An 8531-nucleotide genomic window follows, 5' to 3' on the forward strand; every position below is an offset into this window, starting at 1 on the left:
CTTTCAAAAATTTAAAGCCTTGGTGGAGAAGGAAAAAGGCACGCAAATAAAGTGCTTGATATCAAATGGTGGGGGAGAGTATTTTTCTAATGAGTTCATTGATGTCTTGAGAAAGCAAGGAATCAAGAGACAATTTATACACAAGTACACTCTGCCAACATAACCGGGTGTTGCAAAAAGGAAAAATAAGCATGTGTATTGCAAAAGTGGCACATGCCTTGATGCCTAAAAAGAAAATGTCAGATTATTTTGGGGCAGAAGTAGTAGTAGCAATTGCTGTGTATATTGTGAACACAACCCCCCCATTGCAGTTGTTCATAATATGATGAGTGAACAAAAGTTTATATGCATAAAACCAAATGTGTCTCACTTGAAAGTGTTTGGGTGTATTGCATTTGTGCATGTGCATTTGTGCATGCTCTCGATGAAGTGAGAACAAAGTTGGATCCAAAGGCAGAGAAATACAATTTCATTCGTTATGCTTTGGATGCTTTGGAGCAGAAAGGTTATAGATGTTATAACCCTACCACTCTCGTGAAATGCGAGTAAGTAGAGATATTGTCATTGATGAGATGTGTTACACACACTAGTGAAGGTAAGTTGAGGACAAAGAAAAATTTGTGGCATGGAAACTCCCTCTATCTCCGTCTTTGACCAAAGAAAGAATTTGAAGTTTTGGAACTCTCTACCTATTGGTGTAAATTCTGAAATTCTAGCAAAAAAGGGTGTTTGGAGTCTTTAATTTACTTGAGAAGGCAAGGGTTTTGAAGCTTGATTTTTGAAAGGTTGAAAGCTTAGTAGTATAGCATTAAAGAAGTTATTTTTAATACCTTATAGCATTAAAGAAATTATTTTTAATACCTTATAGCATTAAAGAAATTATTTTTAATAGCTTTGGTAGGTAGGCAAGCTCTATACACTAGGCTTAATTAAGCTTAGAGCTAAAGTAAAAGAGTAAGCGTAAACTCCCTGTGAAGCTATTTTTCAAAAGCATGGGTTTGCAAAAAATTGGGAGCCCTCCATTATGGATTTTTGAGCAGACACATTGCTTAGCAATTGTGAGAATAGGCCCCTGATCTCTTCAATGCTTTGACTGCATCCATACGGTTGGATTATGATGAGGATTAAGATTCATGAGAGTGGTTTTGGGAAGAAGAAGGGTGGTTTCTATTCAATAAGAGTGGTTTTATGCATAAAGGTGGCTTAAAACCTCATCCCTTGATCCAAATCTTGATTCGATGTGGCCCAAAAATTTCCCATAAACCATTGAACCCAAAGGTCTCTTTGCTTTTGCCTCCTTTTCCCTTTGGATTTTTGAATGGATCCCTCTCTTTGTTTAAAGACTTTGTACCTTTCCTATAGCAGGCTTTTCTTTTTCTTGTAAAACTTACTTTTCATTTGATAAAGCTTTATAATTCTCCAAAAATAATTTGCATAACCTTCTTTGCAACAAAAGCTTCAAATAATTTTTTGCCATTGAATTTTTCTTCTCCTTGAGCGGTCCCCAAAGCTCTGATACCATTGTCAGGATCTTTATGACACTTGGAGAAAAATTACTCAAACACAGTAATTACTAGAACATAGACTTTACACAAATTCAAGACCAAAACCTTATGTAAACAATTTAACAAAATAGCATAAACCATGAAAGCTTGAAAATAGAGAAGAGGTCACTGTCAACATAAGATTGGGTTGAATCTCCCCTGGGTAGAGTGTAGCCCTAGTACCACTCTCCCATATTTATATGTATTAGAAAAAGTGCTTTCTTTTCAAAAATATAATTCTAAAAACAAAGCACAAGCCAGTGCTTTTGAGTTTATGAGCATGCAAGCTCTATAAAAATATAGCAAGCATTAATATAAAGTCTTGGGCCAAAAATATAAAATACTGTTTGGTATGGTACTAAAATGAAATTACATGCCATCACTTCCCTAGGGAGTGGGTAGATTCAAACACAACCCCTCCTCATTAGAAGGTACAACCCATGCTATGCTAGGTGCCGAGGAGGCCACAATAATAAATATAGGTGCTTTTGGGTGTGTGTATGTTAAGGGTTTTCATTAGTTTGTGTGTGTTCTAGTTTGTGAGACATGGAAATACACATGGTCGTTGAGAGGGATGGAGAGAACTTAGAAGTAAAGGCAAGTCGTAAAAATAGTAGTATTTGGATAGAATTATGAAGAAATGCTTGTTCAAAATTGCCTTTCCCTGTTCAACCCATGGTGAGAAAGATTCATGTTAGGTTCACTCAAATTTGTTTACAAAGAGAGCTAATTATACATACCAATGGTGCTACAGCAGTATGTGTACACTCCTTTCACGTGAAAAAATGATATAGCCATAGAGAGTGACACTGAATGTCATGGCAAGGGCAAGAATAGTGAGAATAATAGTGTAGAGATTACACTCCATTAGAGCCAAGGAGCCAAGGTACAACAGATCTACACTTTTTGGGTTCTAATTTTTGTTTTAAATATGCCATTTGAAAAGAAAAGAAGAGGCCACAAATTTTTGAGATTTTTTGTGAAAATATTTAAAATTCATAATTTGTTTTAAAAGGGTTTCTAATTTGAAAATTGTCATGCATCAACTTGTATAGGTGCATAAGCCATTGTGTCATAATGGAGGTAGTTGAGTCACGGGGTGGAGACCACACGAGCGTCCACAACCTACCAGGCTAACACGTGTGCAGTTGTGTGTGTCGTAGTAGCCAGTGTTTATTTTTGAAGGTTGCCGAGCCCTTCTAAGGGCATTTTGACCTGCAAAAGAAGTATGAAAAAGAATCAAGTATTGCTCTTGAAGTGCTATTAAAAAAAATTGCCCTTCACATGGAAGGGTGAAAAAAATTAAACCTTGCACATGAAGGGCATGTAGGTATTAGTTTGTTGCTTCTTTAGATACACATTTCTTTTTTTGAAGACATTCGTTGATAGCTTATTGAGAAAACTGATGAAGCTTTATAGCAAAACCATGGTGATCAAGAAAATCAAACTTCATAAGCAAAAGGATTGTAATATAGTGGGTGAATGTATATATTGTTACTACAATGGGTCAATGACTTAACAATTTCATTTCATTTATAAATGTTTTAAGGAAGAACTTGAAAGATAACCTATATGTTGGCCGTCTCTTGAAGGGCAAGGAAAAAAAAATTTGCCCGTCACACATTGAAAGACAAATTTGAACGAGTGAACACACGTGTGACCTGACTGTATCCCGAACACACAAGCAAAAAAAAAAACACATACACACTACAGCTAGTACTCGATCAGAGTCGATCTGCATCCTGCACCTGCCATTATATTATTGTCACAAGAAGCTGCAAGCCTGCAACTCTGCAAGCTGCAAGCAAAATTGGCCTGGCCAGACACGTGCGCCGTGGCGGTGAAAGTCCCTAGAGTCTGATCACCTTTGAAGTGTGTGAATAGTGAGAAAAAGAGAGAGAGAGAGAGAGAGAGAGTGTGTGTGAGAGAGGTGTGTGCGGCGTGCGCGACAGAGAGTGTGTGTGTGTGTGAGGGAGAGGGAGAAGAGAGAGAGTGTGTGTGTGAGAGAGAGAGAACTGCAGCATGAATCTACTGTATGCGTGCACAGTGCACTCACTGTGTGTGCGCGCGCGAGAGAGAGAGAGAGCAGATATCAGCGTTGTGTGTGTATGTGAGAGAGAACGTGAGAGAGAGAGGGGGGGGGACTCCGTGTGTGTGTGTGTGTGTGTGTGTGTGTGTGTGTGTTTTCGACGTGCATGGGATTCAATGAACGTTCACATGTTCATGTGGATTAATTTGAGCTCATTCTGGCGGTTTTGATGGCTGCTATTATAATGGCATGTTGCGTGCAAAGCAGACCGCAACGCTTCCCCGGACGTGGGCTTTTTTGCGTAGATTGGCCGCCCGCTCCGTCCCCCTCCTCATCTGCTCCGCTCGTTCCGCCTCTGCCGCTGCCCGCATCTCCTCTGCCCTCCTCCCCGCCGCCACCGCCTTGTTCATCACCTTCTCCGTTGCTTGCGACCTTATTTTCTCCAACTTCACCTGCCATTGCAATTAATCCATTGATTATACGATACCCCACACTCCTATATCCACAAATTGGCCAACTTCGCTTGCAGTTTGTGGGTTAATTAATCTCCTAAACTGCACACAATTACTGAAGTTCAATTGCCAATTGGTGAGTTAACTAATCGATTAACTTGCAGTTAATGAATTGATTATTCAATTAACTTGCAATTAATGAGTTATTTAATCAATTAAATCCACCCCCACATCAATAGAATCTGACCACATTCCTACTTCAACACAAAACAAAAGAAAACCCTTCATAACCTAATCACACCTCCCATAATACCCACATTAAGATTAACTCATGATTCCACCGAATTTAGCAACGTTTCAATCTTTTAAGTACATAAAAGATTATTAGAATAGCAATGCAGTAATTGAGTTCAATTCATTGACTGTAGCTGTTGGTACTTGAACACTTGTGTGACAGAACTCAAACAGTACTTCATTATTTGGTTTTTCTTAATTAATCATAAATAATTTTAGCACTACATTTGGTTTTTCTTAATTAATTACAACTAATTTAAGCACTACATTTGCACCAGTACAATGTTACCTCTAGCTTCTTCAACTCTGCCTCTGCTTTGGCCCTCTGCAGGTTTTCCCATGCATCAAATCCTAGCCTCCTCACGCTTATATCTAATAATAGGCATGGGTTACACATATCATGACAATGAGTTACAAAAAGAAGATGAGATTCTTAATCCAAGTGAGACATCCAGTGAGTTGTGTTTAAAAGTGAACTAATCAACTGTTAGTGAATTTAAACCATCTTAAGAGAGGGGATTAAAACACCTACTTGGCATTGAATTTAGCTCGGTGAGCCTCCTCCCAAGCAGCTGCTCGGGCCTCTAAAACATTGAATCTCATGAAGGTACTGCTATCCATTTCACATTCATTGCTATCATTAATCTCTACTGCATTCTCCTCTTCAAATTTAGTAGGGCTCTCATCATTGGAGGAGAGAGTACTATTCTGATCAAAGGATTGGAATAATTGGCCACCTGAGGGGAGGTCTCTAAGCTCAAGCTTAGCCAAATGGCAGCTCTCAAGCTCCAAGAGATTAAGATGATATTTGCCACCATGATTAATCCCATGATTGTTGTTAATGCTATTGGTGCTTGATCTGATCCGGGTTGGTGTATTGTGCCTTGCAGGTGAGGAGTTATTGATTGGAGAGGCACAGTTGGATGTGAGAGAGCTGGCCAATGGGCTCATCTGAGTGCCTATGTCCCTCCTAGATATGCATGGTGAAATCTCTGTGCATGCATCCTTCATTGAAGCTGGCCTTCCCTGCTTAGGAGGAGTCTGCACAGCAAGCTCAATCTGCCTCACAATATCTTGACCTAATTTGCCATCCACTTGTGTCTCTGCATACTTATCTGCATCAATTAATTCAAGGCCAAATTTTAATAAGTAAATGTAGCACCGAATCATCCCTTTAAAAAAAAAAAAACCTTCCAAAATGTGACAAGTTATGGAGAGAAATGCTCATAAATTTGCATAAAATCAAGCTCAAATGTTACTAATCTGGCACCAAATCTTAAAAACAAACAAAAATTTATCATGGCTTGTCTGAAGAAAATAATGCGCCCCCCCCCCCCCCCCCCCCCCCCAAAAAAAAAAAAAAAGAGAGGAAAAAAGCCTCATAGAGAAAAATAATGGAGTCATTAATCCCATAACTTTGCACGAGATCAAGCTCAAAATTTTAAAAATGTAGCACCTAATCATTGCTGTCAGTCAACAATTATCCAGGCTAATAGGAGGGGGGGGAAAAAATCAAAATCCCAAATGCTTGTTATTTAGCACCAGATCATTGCTTTCAATCAATATTGTCAAGGCTAATAAGAGAAATGCTGTCATTAAGCCCCCTACATTCAATAATGCTGAGATGTTAATAATTTGGCAGTAAATCAATGATTTCTATCAAAATTAAATTTGATCTTGAGCTGAAACATTAATAATTTAGCAGTAAATCAATGCTTTCAATCAACAATTGCAGAGGGAAATGCCCAAGCGGAGCCTAAGATAAGGGTATTCTGATGATTTGTTGTTTAGCACTAAACCAATGCTATAATTATGTAATGTTACATCATGATCTCAGGATTAATAACTAATTAAGTTATGGGCATGCAAACTTGTATTTTTCCAACCATTAGCTATAGCATGCATCTCAATTAACTAATGCTAACACCAAGAGCCAAAATCTAGCACTGCACTCCGTTTGCTCATTTCATTAACTAATCATGATTATGAAAAATTAATTACCTTGTGTCGAAATCAGGTCCTTTGCACCATTGCTTATACACTTTCTTCTAAGCTTCTGCAAAATCTGATGCTGTTTAAACATCTGTGTATTGTTAGCGTTGCTTTTAATACGCTTCTCATCAGTGGCATAATTAGCATTAATCTTGCTGTCTACACTAATTGCTCCCGAATTTATATATTTCTTATAGTGACTATAATTATTAGTAAGAGAGATAGTCCCCTGCAGTATGTCACCCCTGCTTGAAGAATTATTATCTCTTTCTGGCTGCCCGAACACATTGGCATTATCCTTAATCCTCTTTCTCTTAAGGATTACTCCATCATTATCCTTAATTTTCTTTCTCCCAGGGATTAATCCATCTAGACCTGGGCTCTGTGAAGCACGACTATGATCACCTTTGCATGAAACATTAACACTAAGTTTCCCTCTACCAGGGATAATATTTAAACTATCTGATAATTGTCTTTGTAAAGCACAATAATTAACCTTGTCATTAAGGGAAGTATTATAATTATTATGGCATAGCCATTTCTCTGCATCGTCCCACTTAGAGGGCACAAGTGCTTTTGAGGAGGTGATTAGCTCTCCCCTTACCCTTCTAATTAATGCTTTTTCGATGCTTAAATTAGCACCCTCTACTAATGGAGGCCCTTTTTCCTCTTTCTGCACTGCATTGAGGCCTCTAACCCATGCTTTCTCTGAAAAATTGACTGTCGTCAACAAGCCCTTTGAAACAGGTTTAATTGACTGCTCCTCCCTAATTAAATCCCTAATCAACTGCCCATTTGATGTGTTAATCAACTTCTCCCTCTTCCATTCACCATATTGCTTCAATTTTGCAGACAACTTGTCGTGTGCTTTCTTCTGATCATCAATATCATCCAATTTGCTCTCACTAACCTTGTGAAAATTCTCTCTTAACAGCATGGATTGGTCCTGCAAACCTGTGTTATCAATAGCTGATTAATCCTTAATTATGCCCGATAATCATTGCCAAGGCTAGTTTAATATAGATCACTTTCAAGCGTTGTTCCGAATTCGTCAATTCGAATTTGACCTTGGAAATCAATGGAGAAATGCTCGTCGTCATAACTGGAGGAGTCAGATGGATCTGTCTCGGAGGTGGGGCGTTTCTTCTCAAATATTTTTGCAGAATTTTGCTGTGGGCGCTCTTCCGGCGAAGAAAGCCCATTGTTCCTTGAAAATGCCTTTGAAGGGTTGGGTAATTTCTGTGCTTCTGCTAGTTCTTCCTGCACCAAAAACAAGCCCCATTTTAGCAAAAGAGAAGGTACATAATTCATCATTTAAAACTCATTAAATTAGATAACTCATCCAAATAAGGGAATTTTCTCAGTAATAATGCATTCGTTTATTGTGCAACTCATTAAGCAAGATAATTATCATTATAAATCTCAATAACCATGAAAGCTACCTTAAAAACCCATAAATAAGCAGGAAAGCTCACAGTTTAAAACTCAGTAGCCAAGAGCATTACTATTATACAACGTATCAGGAAGGAAGAACTCATAATCACTGAGAAAAATAATTAAACAAGATCAGGGTTGGGTAGATAATTATGATTACCTTGAAAAACAGGTTGGGTGGATTGCAGAGGGAGCTATACTCCTCAGAAGTGGAGGAGCCACCACTAGCTAATTGCTCTTGGAAGGGGTGATGATCAGGGTTGGCATGGTGGGTGGTAGGATGAAGGGGGTGTTCCATGCGCCTAGGCCAAGCAGAAGAAGGATGGCTGATGGCAGAGGCAATAGCTGAGTGTAAGATGACAGAAACTGGGCTCTCATCTCGCCTTTCTACACTGCCTGTAATTAAGCTACCCTTCTGATCGGTAGGCGAGCTGTGCTTGTGAAAGAGGTGCTCTAACATGAGAGTTGAACAACATACCTTAATAATTCTAAGGTTTCATATAGTACCAAACAACAAACCTTAATAATTCTAAGGTTTCATATAGTACCAAACAACAAACCTTAATAATTCATATAATACCAAACAAAGAGATCATTTTAGCACTTTTCAGGAGCTTTCTTTGCTTAGTTTAAAGAAGAATGTGTACCTTAGTCAACTCCTTGTCTCATTAAGATACCCCAAACAGAAATCCCTTGTCCGACATAGCTCCTTGGCCAACACAACCTCTATAGAACATATCTCATGGTGGAATGGACAAAAGCCTTCGGGTACCTCATATAGGTGGA

The 8531-nt window shown here is 38.6% G+C and overlaps 1 pseudogene across 1 annotated transcript; it reads right to left on the minus strand.

Annotated features, from left to right (window-relative positions):
- Window positions 1–3697: 3697 nt before the first annotated feature.
- On the minus strand, window positions 3698–8205 carry LOC147613145 (uncharacterized; annotated as a pseudogene). The gene is made up of 6 exons (XR_015263415.1): window positions 7906–8205; window positions 7379–7571; window positions 6321–7265; window positions 4852–5434; window positions 4609–4691; window positions 3698–4025 (listed from the first exon to the last, which is right to left on the minus strand). The product of XR_015263415.1 is annotated as an uncharacterized LOC147613145 (transcript).
- Between the last annotated feature and the right edge of the window lie 326 nt (window positions 8206–8531).

The sequence above is a fragment of the Cibotium barometz genome, chromosome 44, assembly GCF_041138505.1.
Source record: "Cibotium barometz isolate CiBa-2024 chromosome 44, ASM4113850v1, whole genome shotgun sequence".
Classification (NCBI taxonomy): Eukaryota; Viridiplantae; Streptophyta; class Polypodiopsida; order Cyatheales; family Cibotiaceae; genus Cibotium; species Cibotium barometz.